This window comes from Dicentrarchus labrax, unplaced genomic scaffold (genome assembly GCF_905237075.1).
Source record: "Dicentrarchus labrax unplaced genomic scaffold, dlabrax2021, whole genome shotgun sequence".
NCBI classification, from domain to species: domain Eukaryota; kingdom Metazoa; phylum Chordata; class Actinopteri; family Moronidae; genus Dicentrarchus; species Dicentrarchus labrax.
In genome coordinates this window covers 3,958,629-3,976,216 of record NW_026136710.1, presented here as the reverse complement: position 1 = coordinate 3,976,216, position 17,588 = coordinate 3,958,629, and the positions used below count along the sequence as shown (strand labels likewise).

The 17,588-nt window shown below is 41.2% G+C and overlaps 1 protein-coding gene across 2 annotated transcripts in view; it reads left to right on the top strand.

The window, feature by feature from the left end:
- The window catches only part of lhfpl2a (LHFPL tetraspan subfamily member 2a), a 39,725-nt gene that overhangs the window by 7,813 nt on the left and 14,324 nt on the right, over positions 1-17,588 (top strand). For both annotated transcript variants that reach the window (XM_051412878.1, XM_051412876.1), the window contains exon 2: positions 8,712-8,784. The gene's annotated coding sequence lies outside the window, so the exon portion shown is untranslated. The remainder of the gene's footprint in view (positions 1-8,711; positions 8,785-17,588) is intronic.

Sequence of the window (17,588 nt, the reverse complement as noted above, 5' to 3'; positions counted from 1 at the left end):
ATCAGTACTGGTGATAACAGTATACAGGAGAGTTTTTTTTAGAGAGGTGAAGCATATTCAGGTTGTTATTAATTATTACCACCGCCAAGGAGATAGAAAAACTGCATTATAACGAAGTACTGTAGTGCTTGTTTGGTACAAACCCCCAACAAATGTCACATTATTAGGATTTTAATAGTTTTTTTTGTCAATTTATGATGAAAAAATTATCATTCACACACTAATCGTGACTCATATCTATCAAAATAATGACTATATGATGTTTTTTTTTACCATATTGTGCAGCCCTAGCTGCTACAATTGATTATTGATCCACCTGATTAGGTCAGGATCACGGTTGAAACCAATCCTGTGGATTAGATTGGTGTATTAACCAATTTCAGTTGTTGGGCAGTAAGAATTTAACATTTATTATTTATTTTGAGGACAGAAGACGTTAAATGAAACCCGAATTACTTCCCTCCAATGGAATATAACCACAGTATTGATCAATGGTCTTTACTGGAACTACTTTCTACACTTTTTAATGCTGTGAGCAACACAAAAGATACCTTGCTCGCTAGATTCCACAAAAAGTGTACCTTCTTTAGTGTTCACGTGGCTCAATTCAGACAGATTTAATGGAGGTTGTGCACTTTCACTGATCATGTAAACACTTAAGTGATCTTATCCTCTTCTCGGGACGGTTGGGCGCATTAAAAAGGGCTGTTACGGCCTCGTTATGGCCTTGTTACGGCGCGGCCATTAGATTCCTGGGAGCCAATAGCCTGTGACACCGGGCGGGAATCTTTATCACCGCAGGTTCTGGAGGCTAGACAGGAAAGATGATGCCTCTCTTTTAGACATGATAACACAATTTGGAGAACATCAGCAAAGGCTGCAGCACATATACAGGGCAGTGTGTGTGTGTGTGTGTGTGTGTTTGTGAGAAACCCCTGTGCTCATTATGTCTGTCAACATGTCTGGAAGAGGCTTGGCTTGCATCCAATCCACAGAAATTACCCTCCTGTCCGCATTAAAGAGCACTTAATACACCTGTCTTTTATCACGAAGGAAGACGTCAATAATGACTTCACCACATCTGAACGAGGAAGACTTTAAAGAGTCCGTTTTTTTTAAATCTCTTCGTCCTCTTTTGATTCTATATCTGGTGTTTTATTCTTCTTAAAAGCGCCGTTAATAAGAATGAACAAACCCAACCTCGCTGAGTGATGCAGCTGCAGCCATCTGTTGTGTTTAACGTTGAGCTAACAGGCTAATCACTGCAAGGTGATGTCATCTCTGTGCGCTGTGTGTGCGGTCTGTGGTTTACACACACACACATACACACACACACACATATGCATGCACGTAAACACACACACACACACTTATACACAAGAGGAAATTGGATAGAGTGTGGCTAATCATTGTATTAGTGCAGAGTGTGCAATCAGCGTGCGCCTGAGGGAGTAAAACACACCTTGTGTTTTTCCTTTTCCTTTTTGTAAATGGCTTGTGTGCTGCGAGTGTTAAGTGTGTGTTTGTGTGGAAGTGGAAAGGGTTTGTGTGTGTGTGTGTGTGTGTGTGTGTGCAGAGGGAATTATTGGGGCTGACTGACGAGATAGAGTTGGACGTTAAGTGGTGTGATATCATCGAAAAGGGGGCGTAATGTTGCTGAATTATTTTAAAGAGCACATCGGAAGTTGTTTCTCTTGAGTTCACTGCTGGAATATAAATTGACAACATTAATGGACCGCTCCCCTCGAACACCGCTGCCATGAGCATGTCAGGCTAACTAGTGTACTACCCGCAGTAGGAGCCCAGCGTTGCTTACAAGGGCTGTCTTTTATCATACAAAAAGACCTCAATTACGACATCACGTAAAAACTACAAAGTAAACGTAAACTACAATTCCCATGGTGCATTTTTGGCAATGATGAGAGGTTAAAATGATTTAGTTATATGTGCTTCTGATGGCAGGTGGAAGCTAAAGAAGCTGAAAACGCTGGAACAACAAAGTGTTAGTGTGATTCAAGCCTCTCCTCCATGGCAACAGCAACCGAGGCTCATGGGTATTGTAGTATTTAGTCATCCTGCCATTATTACGGACAAAACATGATTTCCGTTATCCGGAGGAGTCCTGTGTTTCCTTTTTTAAAATACTTTTTTATTGAGTTTAAACCAAGAACAACACAACACACATAACATAAAAAGGGAAAAGTAAATGTAATATGATAATAACTGAAGAAAAAACAATAACAAAAAGGTAAATATACATTTAAAAAGGTATGTTAATCATATTAGGTAAAGTATTGTTTCCAGTCCAGTATATATATATGTGAGTTTTAGGGTCCTCTCTTCAAGTCCTGTGTCTCTAAGTTCAGTAACATTGAATACTATAGAACATAAACCATCTTAATGAGACTCACTGTGGAGGTGAAACAGCATTGTGTCTGGCCGAACTCACACCCAAACCCAAAAGCGGAAGCTGCACAGGCACCAGAAGAGTTTTTTTAATTTTTTTAGCCTCTTCTCTTTGAAGAGCTCCTGGCAAGGCTTTCAAAGCCCCTCTGTCTCAGCGCTGGCTCCTAAAATAATGTGCGGTAAATGTAATACAGCTGCCCAGCTGAGCGGGAACAGACAATGCTCATTATTCTCAAAAAACAATAATTGCTTTTATTTTATGTCTCAACAATTTTTTTTTTTTTACACATTCCAAACATTTTACACGACATTGAGTATCATCAACCCGACTGCTCGCTTTGTTTTTGATTCAATAGTGATGAAAAATATTGTCCCACACGTGTGATACTGAATCCACTGCGACTGCCACTGAGCGGTTTCTGTGGTGCTGAGGCAGCAACAGTTTTCTAGTCCTGTAAAAATGTTCCAGTGACACAGACGAAACACACACACACACACACACACCACACACACTGGCTGCCGTGCACAACGATGAGGTCATTGTTGGTCATGTCTGTTTTGTATTGTATGAATAGACAGCAGCTATAATGCCCATTCAGCTCCAGTCTTAAGATAGAGGGCGCTTATATAACTCAGTTTACACTTACAATATGTATTGTGTTTCTGTAAACTCCAGAAACAGATGTTCCCTCATGGTTAGGTTTTTTACTGTTTCACACACACACACACACACACACACACACACACACTTAAGATAAACATTAGTTGACCTTTCAGATCGGCCACTCACAGCTCTCAGTTGCAGGGTTTTTATTTGGTATCTGCTGGGTATTTACTCACACAAATCGCTCCCAAATTGCTCGTCGAACGCTGTTGCAGAAGCAGTGCGTTACACAGTGATTAGCCTTTCACAGAGCGAATGGAGCTGGGCACCGGCTGCTTCCTAACACCTGTGTTGTGTATGTTAGCCGGAGGGATGTGGCTCCTGAGCTGGTTATTTTAATGACAATGCTCCTCTGCTCGGCCTCACATGCCTCACATTACTGCCCAGAGAGCGAGGAGAAGACGAGTCGGAGGAATTGATGTTAAACAGATGCAGACAGTAATAGAGGACGCGTCAGACAGTATATTAGCGCTTTGATAGAGTCGACCTTTTCTTGCTTAGTCACCCTCTTATCTGTCTGTTACATACGAAGCTACAGGAGGTTAGCTTAGCTTAGCATAAAGACTGGAGTTAAAGGGAAACAGCTAGCCTCTAGCAGAAGTAGGACTGCAATTGATGGATCTGTCGTGCATTTATTTTCTATATTATTGGTGGATGCTCATTAAATGTCCGACCAACAGTCCAAAAACCTCAAAATACTCAATTTACTACATTACAGAGATCCTAAAACTTTAAAATGTTTGTTGTTTTTGGTAGAAAAATTACTTTATTGATTGATTCATCTTCAAAATAGCTGATTATTAATATTTTCGCTCTTCTCCAGACTGAGCGGTTTGTTGATCTGATTGGTTGAAGTTCTGCCGTCTTCCCTTTTCCAATCAGTTTCCCAAATGACGACTTCCCAGATGGATCTGTGAAACAAACTCTAGCTCTAAAAATCTGCCTCTAAGCATCTCTAAAGCTCACTAATTTAACAATTTATATCTTGCTTGTGTACAAAAAATCAAAGAGGGAAAACAAGGAGGAACCAGGACACCAGGAAATTCCTGCTCCGGGCAAAGAAATATTAATCAATCAATATATCAAGCAAACAAACCCCTCAGTAAAACCACAAGGACCAGCACCTCTAAAGCATAAAGGTCTATTAGTGTGCTTTAGAGCAGTAAAACCAAACACAGTAGGCCTATATCTCAGCATTTGGTTCACTTCTGTGAAGAAATGTACACGTAAAGTAAATGATCTAATAGAACAAGAAAACATCAAATTTGTCAAAATGATTGTTAGAAATGATTAAAAATACATAATACAGACAAAGAATTGTCTAAAAAGTTCCCTAAACAGGAAATAATCTGCTTGAAATTCATCCAGATCACTCGTTTTACACAAACTTCCTGCAGTTACTGAGTTCACTAGTTGGGTTCATTGTACAGTTTTGGATATAACGATATAAATATCCATAAAATATGTCACTTAGTTGACTAAATGATAGAAAATGGTTGGGAACCACTGATTTAGAGGTGCTGATCCCTTGGACAGAACCAGACCAGCTGTTTTACCGCCTGTTGGCTCTAACTTCACATTTTAAGACAGAAGAGAGTAAGAGTGGCATTAATCTTCTCATCGACCTCTCGGCAAGAAATAAGCACAGTTCTCACGGATAAGCTCCCAAATGTTAAATATATTATGTTTTAAATGTTGACAACCTCCATACTTCCCTTCCGCGGATCTCTCCCCCCCTTGTTCCCAAAGCCCTTAAATACTATAAGAAAGACCCTTTTGTGGTGGGCCTGGCTGCAGTGAACATACCTACAGACATCTCCCCCCCCAGTCCCCACATAATAGCCTGCCCCCAGCTGTGGAAGGGTTCAACAGCTCAGCTCCAAACACCAGCATCTAACGCCGCCTTAAGTAAGAGTTATTCCCAAGTTTAGTGCATGTAGGGGCCTGGATTGTAACACTTAAGATCCCATTTGTGCATCCACTTCTGTATTTGGAAAAAATGCCTAATAAGAGCAGGAGAACTTACAGTTACTGCTGCCATGTTCCCGCTCTTATCTCCCGTTTGTTACGAATTTCATACAACTTATCCGTGAAATTGAGCTTCCTGTTTTCCACCAGATTCCAGAGTGAGAAAAAAAAAGGGGAGGGGGGGGTGAGTCAGGTGTGTGAAGCTGGTTGTGATCACCTGTAACCTGTTTTCACCCTCTTACAAACAAACCAACCAGATCACAGTGAGAGTGCCGTAAAACATCAGGTCTCATAGGTTCCTTTATCTTACCAAAGTAGGAAAAGTTTGAATGTTTAATTCAATGAAAGATCTTTTTGATTTAGTGGCCTGCTGTATGGTTGGTATGCTGTTTATTAGTGTAGCAATCCCAGTGAAACGTCTGTGGGAGCAGTGTGTTATTTCAAGCTTATTCCAGAGTTTTTGTGGCAAAACGCTGCTTGTTTTTCCTCTGTTCATAAACCTGATGCCAATGTTGATTATACCCTTTTCATTTGATTGTTTTATTATTTCTTATCAGAGTATCACTTTTACATAAAAACAAAGTATAGAGTTGGAGTTTCGACAGATCTCGAAGGCTTTTTCTGCCCCTAACACCTGCTGCTGTTGGGCAGAGTGACGTCAGGGTTTGGACTGTCGCTGTGTATGAGGCCGGAGTTCGATAGCATTTCATCAAATTTGAATCCTTTCTACCTCATTTCTCCTTTTGCTGCGAGTTAAAATGGCGTTTGCTCTTAATGAGGGAGCAGCCACAGTGGAAATATCTTCTGCATACGTGATGTCGTGTAACTCTACGTTACCTGAATGCGTTGCAGAATACAGTGTAACACCGGCGGTAGACTGAGTTGGTGCACTCGTCTTTCACAAGTTAACACTTAAACAGGATGGATAGTCAGTAAATGTTTAAGCAAGGGACTTGTTGTTAGCCTCCCTCAAGCATTTCCCAGTGGTTTCCTGACTTTGGTGAAGTTTACGGAGTCATAGATTCTTACCGTGATGTGACCGAGCTCGCCGTCTTTCCTGACCACAGGGAAGGAGGCGCTAGGGACCGACATCCGGGAACCAGAATTTAAACACAGAATGTCATCTGTGATAGCGTTGGTTGTCGTTAACTGTGATCCACTATACGGGATAAAACGATCAATTGATGACCATTTCCGTTCCTGAATCCCGACATCTGTCAGGTCAGGCTATTATCGTCTAGTGGCGCCGCTCTTGTTAGCAACTGTGTTGCAGAGTTAAATTGTGTTTGTAGAAAGAGTCAAACATCTTATCCATTGGAACAGTTTGGATCCGTGTTTTCATGGAACTAATGTTAGCTTGATACTCGTCGTCTATTACCCACACATCAACCTCATGAAGCCCCGGTTGTACGGCTACTACTTTATCTTACACGATCAAAACGGAGGTCACACGTAATCCAAACGTCACAGTTGAGTCGAGCATCCGTTCACAGCAGATGTACCGCTCAACTAACCGAAGATATTTTAGGTAGTTAGGCGCCGTCTGATGACGTTTCTCTCGTATCTGGGCAACACAGTCTCTTAAAGTCACAGTTCACGATTTCGGCTTGTTAAACTATAATGAAAGAAAGTTTTAGATGAGGGATTTTTTTTGGCTGCAGAGCTTAAAAAAATACATACAGTTTATATATTGTGTGTGAGAAGCACTAAATTTGCCCCTGAGGCCGCTCTTGTGATCGCTCACAGGAGTCCACTGATAAATTAACTGCATTGTCAGTCAAAGGTTATCACAGAAACAGTCACTGTCACATGTCCTTCATCTATCTCAACCTTTTGGCTTCCTTCAGAGATACAGCTATCTGTGTTTGATGAATGGATCTTATCAGCTCCATTTGTTCCTTTTGAGCATTTAGCGTGGAATCTCACACAGCCAGCGACTTTAGTGCACCGTTAGTGGATTCTTCTGCAATCCTGTTAATGTTGTAACTATTGACCTGACTGTTAACCGAGCTGAGTGCTGCTCTTTCTGGATGAAAATCCATTTAAAAAGCCTCAACGCTGCCGGGCAAAAAGGGAAGAGAGTTAGGCCATTAGTTAATTATCTACAGCCTGACGTATGTGAGCCATTACTATGAAGTAACCTTAACCTGCTGCTGACACAAGGACGATGTTTGATGAGTTTTATTGAGTCTCTCATAGTTCTAAAAGAAGGATTGCTTTCTTGCCTCATGGATTTTATTGATACTGTGATGATTAGTACTTGTAGTAGTGCTCCTGCTTACTGTAACTCTTGAAAGGAGATCGCCTTTCATGAAATACAAGATTAAAGCAGCAGTGATTGATTGTTTGACCACTTGCGGGCAAGTTGTAAACAAAACATTGACATATTATCATTGTATGAAGTTGTTTTGGTGAACAGCAACAGCATTATTCATCTGGACTAGTTTTTCTGGCCATTCGACAAACATAAGTCCAATATTGGTCTCCACCAACTCCTCCAACAGCTTTCAGGACCTGATGAGAGCGGTGAGAGTCAACCAAAAACAGTAAAAATGCGCAACGTGAAACCAAAACAATGAGCTGAAAGACGCTAAAACAAAACTGAAAAGGAACTGCAGAGTCGGGTTCATCGCTATGAGCAACTCCTTTTATATTTGACATTGTGATTTTATCTGGTGCTATTATGAAAAGGGGGACATACCACACAAGTGAGACAATTAAAACCACCATCTAGTAAACAGATATGATCACAGGATGAGATGTGTCTGCATCTGTCAGACTTAATGCTTCATGTTTAATGTTAGTGGATGAGAGCAGGCCGGTAAACTTAAGTGAGGCCGGCAGAGACGTTGAGATATTTATAAACCTTTTGCCGTTGTCCAGTTGTTACGTAGCTCCCTCACACAAGAAGAAAACGTGGACAATCAGGACAACAAGACAATAATAATTAAGAATCCTTCTGTCAGATGGTTTGTTTGTTTTTCCTGTGCTTTGAGGAAGGTGCTGCCCGTCTGTCTGAATCCTTGTGAATGCACCATACAAGTATATTCAGACGCCTGGCTGAGGTTAGTTTGCAGCTTTATATGTAAAGAAGCAAGTTAGTGTAAAGTTATCTAACTACAACAATGAGCCACAATGGAAACGTGACCTTTTTAAAAAAATGTCAAATAAACAAAACAAACGAGCTGGACTCATTTTAACATCAGTGTGTCTGTGTTGATTTCAGAGTTAAAATTAGGATGTGGGAAAATTGGATGTGGTATTTGTAGGATTTAAAAAAAATTCCAACACCTTTCACACAAAGCTTAAGACTTATCTCACTTAGTGACTTGGTTTGGATTATATAATACAGATACAATGTGTTGTGTTGTGCTAAACATTATGCAACGTTACCGCAGAGACCCACGTAATGTCAGACGAGGGATGCAGACATCAGCGTCTCTCCTTTTCTTTTTTTTTTCCCTGTTTTTTATGAACATGTGAAACAGTTTAAACGTTTTCTCCAGGTGCAGTCGCTCCTCTGTCTCAGGTTTAAATGGAAAATACCAACGAGCAAAGAGAAAAAGATGCTCATTTAGTTGCGGGGCCAACTATGACTGAACTGCTGCTCTCTGGAGAAGGTATGGTTTTGTGATTTGGACTCATCGCTGCATTGTTCCTGCTGTCTCTACAGGGTTACAGAGGACTCTCTTACATCATTTGGATTTGACTGAAGATTGTGTCCGCCGCGAGATTCCACACAAGAGGTTGGTGTTTTTGGTTGGTTATGTATGTGTGTTTGTCTTTTTAAATTTCATCTTTACTCACGTGGTTCCAGTAGCTCTTCCTCAGGAGATGTTTTGGAGTTGGGAAGACTAACCAAACAAACAGAAACACGGTTTCCTGCTTTTCTTGTTATGATATTATTGGGGTTCCTGCACCTGCCTGTTACCAGTGGAAATACAAGCTGTTCCCATGGGCCCCTATTGTTCCGGGCAGGTGTTATCGAACGTGACTCCTTTTTAAAGGCCCTGAAAACTTGAGTCTCACTGTGAGCAATTGCTTCCTAAATGAACACTTTTCCATTGTGATTCTGCTCTTCTAACTTGTTTCAAGTGGGCGAGTTGTTTGCTTTTGTTGCCAGATTCACTATCAACCAAATCTGCTTGGTCCACACACACACACACACACACACACACACACACACACACACACACACACACACACACACACACACAGTCCTGATGATTGGCTTCGTTTTTGCTGAGTTTTTGAGCTCTTAAAGGACCAGTTTGTACAATTTAGTTGTAGTTGCATCCTTCCACACTTCAGCCTCCCTTTCTAAGCGCATAGGAGAAACTATAGAGGCCGTAAAACGCACCAAAAAATGCATAACACATCATACCAATGAGTTTTCCTCAAGATTTTCCTTGTTGAGTGTTGAATATTTAACATTAAAGTGAAGTAGTGAAGCCTTTAAATAATTGGTTCACAACCATTTTCAGCTTCTGACACTTTAAAACAAAGTAATGTCAGTTTGCAGCCTCTGGCTAAAGTTCTGAACAGTTGGCCAAAGAGTAATTTTTCCTTTTCAGATTTATTTATTTTCTGATAAATTCAAAGGTCTGTGGAGGTAAAATTATCCAGTATTTCGCCTAAAAGTAAAGTTTAGAGCAAAGACAGACTATTTCAAACAAATTTTCTATTGCAAAATGCCAGTTTATTAGGTACACCAAGCTAAAACTAATGCAGTCTAACACAACACTCAGCAATATCTTCACAAGCATTACAACGTTAATTTAAGGTCATTGTTAGGCTTTCATATATAGTGTTGAATTATATTGCGTTACAAAGTCCTTCCAGGAAGTTGTGATCACAATGATCAACGCAAATTCAACCAATAACAACAACCTTTCAGCAAAACATTGACCACTTATTGTAGATTACCACCAGTTGCCTTCCATTTCTGATATGCTATACAACATTTAAATGATCAGCTTCCACTGTAACCTTTAGTCAAACGGAGGTTAAACAGCAGCTTTAGTTCCGGCTGTATTTTCATTGTCTTGCCCACGCTGACTCTTGAAATCTGTCCGGTATATTTATCTGGATGAAGTAGGAAGCTGGGGGTGTTGGGGGGGTGTTTGCAGGGGTGAGCATGTTTTTCCAATATGGAGGAAAACAACGGCCTGAGAGATAATGAGCAGGGACCACCTGTGAAGGTCATTTCAAAGTGGAAATCCCCCCCCCCCCCTCCGTAAGATAATAAACAGAATAATCATTTGTCATTTTGCTCCTAAAATAGTGAGACTTCATGTCAGCGCTCCGCTTCCTGTTATCTCGTACTTTGTTTTTGACTCAACCTCCTTTTGTCTCCATACTGGACACATCAGTGGGAACACGCCGCTACTGAGGTCTAATCTTAAAATTAAATCTATGAGGATCAAACACTCTTACTTATTACCAGGAAGTTTGATAAAAAAACCTCATATATTTCTGCTTTTGTCTAAACACCGTCAGCTTTTATCTGAGGATGTCTCTGACTCGTTTATTCCAGAAATATGAGATATTAGTTTTTATGTATCCTGCCTGTGTCAGCTCCTATTGTGTCTGCAGGATACTTGGTGCTGTGCTGTGTTTTGGGACAGGTTTTTTGTGAGGTTTTTATAAGAAAAGCGTGACTCTTCCAACACTCATCTCTTTGTCCTCAAGTGAAAGCCCTTACACATCTCACTTTACTCCCCCGAAGCCAGTCTGACAATAGCAACACGCTTCTTCATTTCTCAGCTTCCCACCTCTTCTCCATGTCCTCAGCGTCTCCTTTTCACTCAGCTTCTCCCCTCATTTGTCTCCATCCCTCGTCTCCTCACCTCCTACACATGCCGTTTGGCGTGATTTGCCAAGAGCCCGAGAGCCGGGGATGATATCACCTGATACTTTTTATTATGTGAAACTCGAGAGGATCTGGTGCCAACGTTCCTCAGCAGTGCTTACTTTTGATTTTGAGGAAAGGTATCGGGTTTTAGCTTGGAGTGCCCACAACAGCTACGGCTCTGCCCCCAGGGGCGTAGGGGATAAAGAAGCCAGCGAGGTCTCGGGTTTGCAGGAGAATTTGTGTCAGAGCCACAGGGAAGTTAGGATTAAACTGCACTCATCCCATGCACAAAACACAGTGAGAACAATGCTTTTAACCCCCCAGAGAAGAGGGCCAAATACCATCCACCCAGCTCAGCAGAGAGACCGACTTCCTGAGTCTGGCTTGGAAAACAGAAGCATGGGGATTGAAGTGGAAGGACTTTTTCTCCTGTGACCCCCCCTGTGTTTATGGTCCCCGGGGCTGTTTGCAGGGCTAAGGTGGGGCTGGAAATGGTTAAGCATAATGGAGACAGTGTTAGGCCTGAGGGCCCCCAAACTCTGCAGCTCTCTAACAGTGGGAAACTAAGGAGAAGTGTTGGGGCTCCTCAGGGCTCCTCCAGTCCATCAGCAGTCGGGCCTCAGCAGCCAGAGCAAATAGGTGTGAAGAATGTAGCCCTGAATGTCTTAAAGTGATATTTCACCTTGTTGAATATTTTCATTTTCTTAGCACTTAGGTATGTTTCTCAAAATTAAACTAAATCAAGTGCTGTGTGGAAGGATGTTTAAACACCAATAGCATAAGATTTGTAGTTAGTCGGCTGCTTGAACAGGTAAATATGTTTGCTAATTGGCACTACTTGCAAAGTACAGCTGAGGCTGATGGGAATGTCAGTAGTTTTGGAGGTATTTATTATGATCAAAAATCTTAATTATAATAATAATTAAGATTTTGACCTGATAATGATGTAACTACAGTAATGGCGTCCAGTGTGTAACATTTAGGAGGCTCTATTGGCAGAAATTGAATTAATATTCATAGCTATGTTTTTATTAGTGTATAATCACTTGAAAATAAGAACTTTTGTGTTTTTTTTTTTATTTACGTTACGAGCTGTTTTCTACAGAGAGCGGGTCCCCTTCCATCGAGGCCGCCATGTTGAACCATGTTTCTTGCTATAAATGGTAGTTTCTACTACATGCTTGGAATGGGAGGGTGCTGCTAAATGCCACTAAATCTCACACATGGGTCCTTTAACTAACTATACATTTAAGAAAGGACAAATGTTCCACTAAAGCTTAAACAACCCCTGAAGTGTTTGTAGGGTCACCCAGCAACCTGTTCTTGGTTCTTTCTCCAAACAAACAGTGGTGATTGTTGCTCTGTTGTTATCGCTCTCTGAGAGCACTGTGGCATTGTGATGGATGTTATCTCGGTTTTGTTGCTGTTCCTCAATCTCTTTGATCCTCAGCTCAAACAGTAAGAGCTGATATTTGTCTGCTCAGAGATGCCATACAGACGGAGTCAGACCAACAGCACAGAAACTTTCCACAAGATGGCTATCCAGTGAACCCCTCCCTGTCTTGCGGTGGCCCGGTTTGGCCACCCACTTTGAGGCCAGGCTGCAATATGTCAGATGGTCTTTGTTTTCCATCACCCTCTTAACCCTCGTGGCGTGAGCTCTCCATGCGAAGGCTGTTATGGTCGATATGAGAAGATGAGTGATTGTTGACCTCCGCCTTCCTCCTTGGACACACAGATGAAGAATTACCCCCCCATGTTCCTCCTACCGCAGTGACTCCTGCTACACCTCACCGCTCAAACCAGACTGACACCCAGTCAGTCAGATTGTATAAACAGATGTTTCCAGCGGGAAGCAGTTGACCACTCGCACCGAGATGAAATGAAGGTGTTGCATGTTTTGTGTGCCCAGGCCCACATGTGTTCATGTGTGAGCGGCTATGCTGTGTTTTTATTATGTTCTATGTTTGTATTTGGGCTAAAAAGACTCTTGGGATAGGTGAAATTGTTTTCTTTTCCCCCTCAGACTGCTTGTTTCTCCACAGTTCCTCCTCTCACTCGGAGGTGTTATAAGTCCTCGGTGCCTCTGTGACCGACATGTTAGCTCCACACCTCTCGCAGGTGTACTCCCTACTGACCACAAGCTGTGGGATCTGTTCAACACTCTCAGGCCTCTGCGCCATTATTCCTTTTCCCTCCTTCTCTCTTTCCCACGCTCCCGTCCCACTTCCCCCCGAAGCTCAGTGTTGGGATTTCCTCACCTTCAACACATCCGTGTGTTTACGCTCCAGCGGTACTCCCCAGAAAGTTCATAAATTAGCGAATGCGCCGCAGAGATAACTCTCCCACACTAAGATATGCTGTAGTACAACCACCGTTGACAAGAGCATAATGGATAAAAATGATGTGGCGTGACCTCGCTGGGGGAATGTATCTGTGTCTCCTGCCCTCAGCTGTCGTATTAAATAAATAGATCGGTGTCAGATATGTGAATAAGATGTTGAGGTTGTCGGTGAACATATGCTGTTGCAGAAAACATTTGATGCAGATTTACATTAAAATGTTTTCCTTTGTACCCTTACTTCTACTTCCTGACAAAAGCTTGATGCCGAAACGCGTTGTAGTTTGTTTTTAGGTCTAAATATGTCAATATAGCCATTTCAATTGTGCCCTGGATGTTTTTAGCCATTTTTGTCCAAATTAATGGAATAATTAAAAGAAAAATGGCAAAAAAATTAGGGTTATGTTGAATTAGGGTACTGGGTAGAACTAGTGCTGGGTATCCAATTTTTGACACTAAAAACTGTCTTCTTGATCAGATTTGTGATCTCGATGTTCAGAAAGTAGCTGATTTAAACGTTTTTGCTGCTTTTGGACTGTTTTATTCTTATTTTTTCATTTTTTGCTCTATAAAAATATGTTATCTATAGAAAAAGATGTTAATATTTCTAAAAGTAAAGTATTTTGGTACAGAAACAAGTCTCAAAGCATTTCAAACAACACCCAGCCCAATCCAAGGCTATAAGCTAGAAAATATATGGTGCTCAGTACGCAGGCCTTTCCGCTGTGTGTGCATGTTAAACATCTGCCTCCATGTGCCTGTTGATGGGCCTTAACGCTGCGTAAGGCCTTGAAGTGGCCAGATGGTCGTAGCTGTGGGATTCAAACTGAGCTCGGGCTTCTCTGATTGCACGCAGAAGCGAACGTATAGCAGTGAAGACTCCCCAAACCTCCATTTGTTGCTCCAGATCTGATTTCAGATCGCCCTTTTTTGTTGGGTCATGAGACATATTTTTATGGTTAAAACAGGAAAGGGTATATTGTTTACACCCATCTGCCACCATCAGGTATGCTATCAGATCCTCTCCTTGTCAAGAGATTTGTTAAGCACTCCAGAGAGTCTGATTTCACCTCACAGTGAGCTGTCATTATTATTTCCCTCGACTGGAAAACTCCATAATATTCAATCTTCCATCTTCTTTCTGCAGCAGCTTTTTAAACGTGAACCCTGCGTAGCCTCTTCGGGGTGGCTGGGTGGTGGAGTGACGTAACGCGTGCAGGCGTTCAGCTCAGATTGAAAACACGTGGAGATAAAAACCTCATTGAGATATCCGAGGCATGTCCGGGAATCACAGCTCGAGCCAAAATCAAGCATTTGGTTTCTGTAGTATGAAATCAGTTCCTTCCTGACTCGTATCAGTCCTGACCGCTTTATCAAAGTAGGGCTTTGGCACTCCTGAATATCCAGGTCACAGGTGCACAGACACAAAACCTTTTACTGTTTCTGTTGTTTTTATGTTCATAGCTTTGTTTTACATTATTAAGAAATGTGCATAAACTCCAAACCGGTGTTTGGTGTGTGCTGCTTGGCTCTGTACATGTGTGTTATAGATAATATGAAATAACAATAGAGACACAATGGAAAATATCTTAAACCTCCTGGAAACTTTGTGTAAATCTGAATCTAATTGATTTTTGATTTGGCGAACAAGCTGTAAACAAATCACTGACACAGTATTACCTCATACAGTGGTTGTAGTTGTTAGCAAACACCGGTCTCCACCGACCATTATCTGGTGCTTTGGCTGCTAAATGCTCCAAATCAAATATAGAGTTAAAAAGCACCAAAATCTAAACAGTGGACGGTAAAAAGGTGGTTCAAAACTGCATAAAAACTACATTTATGACAGCTTCTTGATGCCATTGACAGGCGACCAGTGAAACAAAGTGTTTTCTTAATAAAAGGACAGATTTCTCTGAGTTTGAACACATAGCTCTAGTGTTTTTTAATATAGCTTTAATTGAGAATATCTATCATTATATATTGAAACAAGGTGTTTGAAACCAAAGTAAGAAAACAAAGAGATTACCATGTTCAGGCCACTCCATAAAATACTTTCATCCACAGCTTAACTAAAACTGTCAAGTGGATTTCTTTCTTTCGTTATCTGACTGCTTCACCCTGCTTTTCTTCACACTCATCCACTTTCTTTAGATCTACAAGATACTATTGATCAGAGTCTGACAAGCAAAGATGAATCACCAGCGAGCACACCGGCCAGATTTTGCCGATTGCTCTGTCGAACCGCCGTGTGAACGATGATTCAGCCTGGCATGTGTCTGCTGCGTACATGTGTGCGGATGTGCTGAGGATCTTTTCTCTGCTGTCTCTTCTGATCCTTCGGTCTTTGATGTGAGGGTCCTGTGCTGCGTCTGAGCCCCCGAGAGGGGCTGCCAAGAGAAACCTCTCCCGGACCAATCTTTAGGCAGCACCGCCGGCTAGTCTGTTAAATGATGTGCCTGTGTCTGTATCTGTTGCCTATCTCTGAATCAAAAACATAATATGTGAGAACCAGGTCCTCTCACAGTCACGGTTGGCTCCTGAGAATATAAACAGAAAGTGTAGCTGACTATTTATTGATGAAGTATTTCCCTAAACCCCTTCCTCAAACAGGGATTGTCCAATCGTAGCTCAGCAACCGTAACTACGCACAGAGGGTGCGTCCAGCTTTCTCCACATGTTGAAGCATGTGTACGCAGATCTGTAATGATAAATATAAATGTCTGCTTTTTTATCACCTTTCCAAACCCAAAAAACAAGAGTGATAAAATGGATTAAATTGTGTGTTTACCTGCTCTAACGTTAGCATGCTCATCTAACTACCTTAGTATTTATGGCAGTAACTGAACGAGAAGCACATCATTAATTAACTAGGTTACATTATAAATAAACGTTATAAATTACGTTAAAAAAAGGCCTCGTTGATCAGAGTTTAGGCTAACAGATTAAGTTTAGTCCTGAAAGAAGTTTCTCTTGTAACAATAAAAGTGAAAACAAGAATCTAAGCTAATAGCGACCTGGCTTATTATTGGATGGAAATTACAGTGTAAAACCCGGACTAACTAGCTCCACAGTACAAGAATAACCGGTCTTTAATTATATCTTCTACGTGGATCACTAACTAGTGAGGATGCTAATCTTTTAGCATTAACCTTTTAGCATGATGTCATGTATGTAGGGTAAAAAAAAACACTTTTAAAAGATTCTTCTTCTTAAAACGATTCAGCTGTAAATATTATAACGTCAGCAACAGGCTCGGCTTACGTTAGTTTAATTAGCTAGTCAGCTCCAGCAGTGACAAATGGGAAGTGTAACGTACATTTGTCTGCCTCTGCCTGATCGTTTAAATAGTTTTGAGTTATAAAGTGTGTAAATATATATATTATATATATTCGGGCTTAGTGAACCGGTAGTTGTTGTTTTGCTGATATTCTTTGTGGAGACTTTGTGTGGCTTTAAAATGACCTATTAACCTCTTCCCATCCAATTCACAACCACAGATGAGTCACCAGGATTTATTGGAAACGGGTCAAAGGAATGGTTTTATGAGTTTCAGGATATATGCATCTGGGTTAAAAGGAACTATTTTTGAACTGTTATGGCCATTCAAACTGATAAGAAAGGCCTCTTCCTCAGGTTTTCCACGCTGCCTTCAAGCAGCCCGGCCTATCGGCACCTCTTCCTGTTTAAGTCGGCCCCTTTTTTTTTTTCTTTCTTTTCCATCTTCATATGGAACTAATTTGTCCACCCCTGTGCGAGTGAACACAAAAAGTCAGACGTAACGCTGTAGCTGACTGCAGTGTTGGCTGACTGCACCCGGTGCTGCTGTAAGCAATCCTGGGACGCTTGGCTCCCATCAGCCAGAGAGGTAATCCATTAGTCAGACAGCGAACCATCTGCTCCATCAGGCAGTTAACTGGGCATCCAGGCAGCTATCTAATCTAGCAGTCAGATATTTGTTGGAAGGATGTAACAGGATCTGTTAGGTGTGATGTATCGGTTATTAGTTAAGTTTTATGTTTGTGTGTGAGAGTAAACTTTACCCACAAACTGAATAATAACAGTAACTTGTAAGCTCACTCAATATAATATACTGTCATTTGGGTGGTAAACAAATAGTGCAGTAGATCCATTAGATGCTACCCATGTATTTAAGTTTCTAAGCACAATTTTATGTACTTCAAAGTTTCCTTAAACTGTTGTTTATGTTCAAAATAACACAGAAACAGTGTTCCCACCACTAGGGGTCGCCAAAGCTTCACAGGGAGGTTGTGAGGCCTTCTTGATTTTAAGGGGTATAAGAAAACTTAAAATATATGTAGCTGAAAAAACTACTTATTTAAGTTTAGATCATT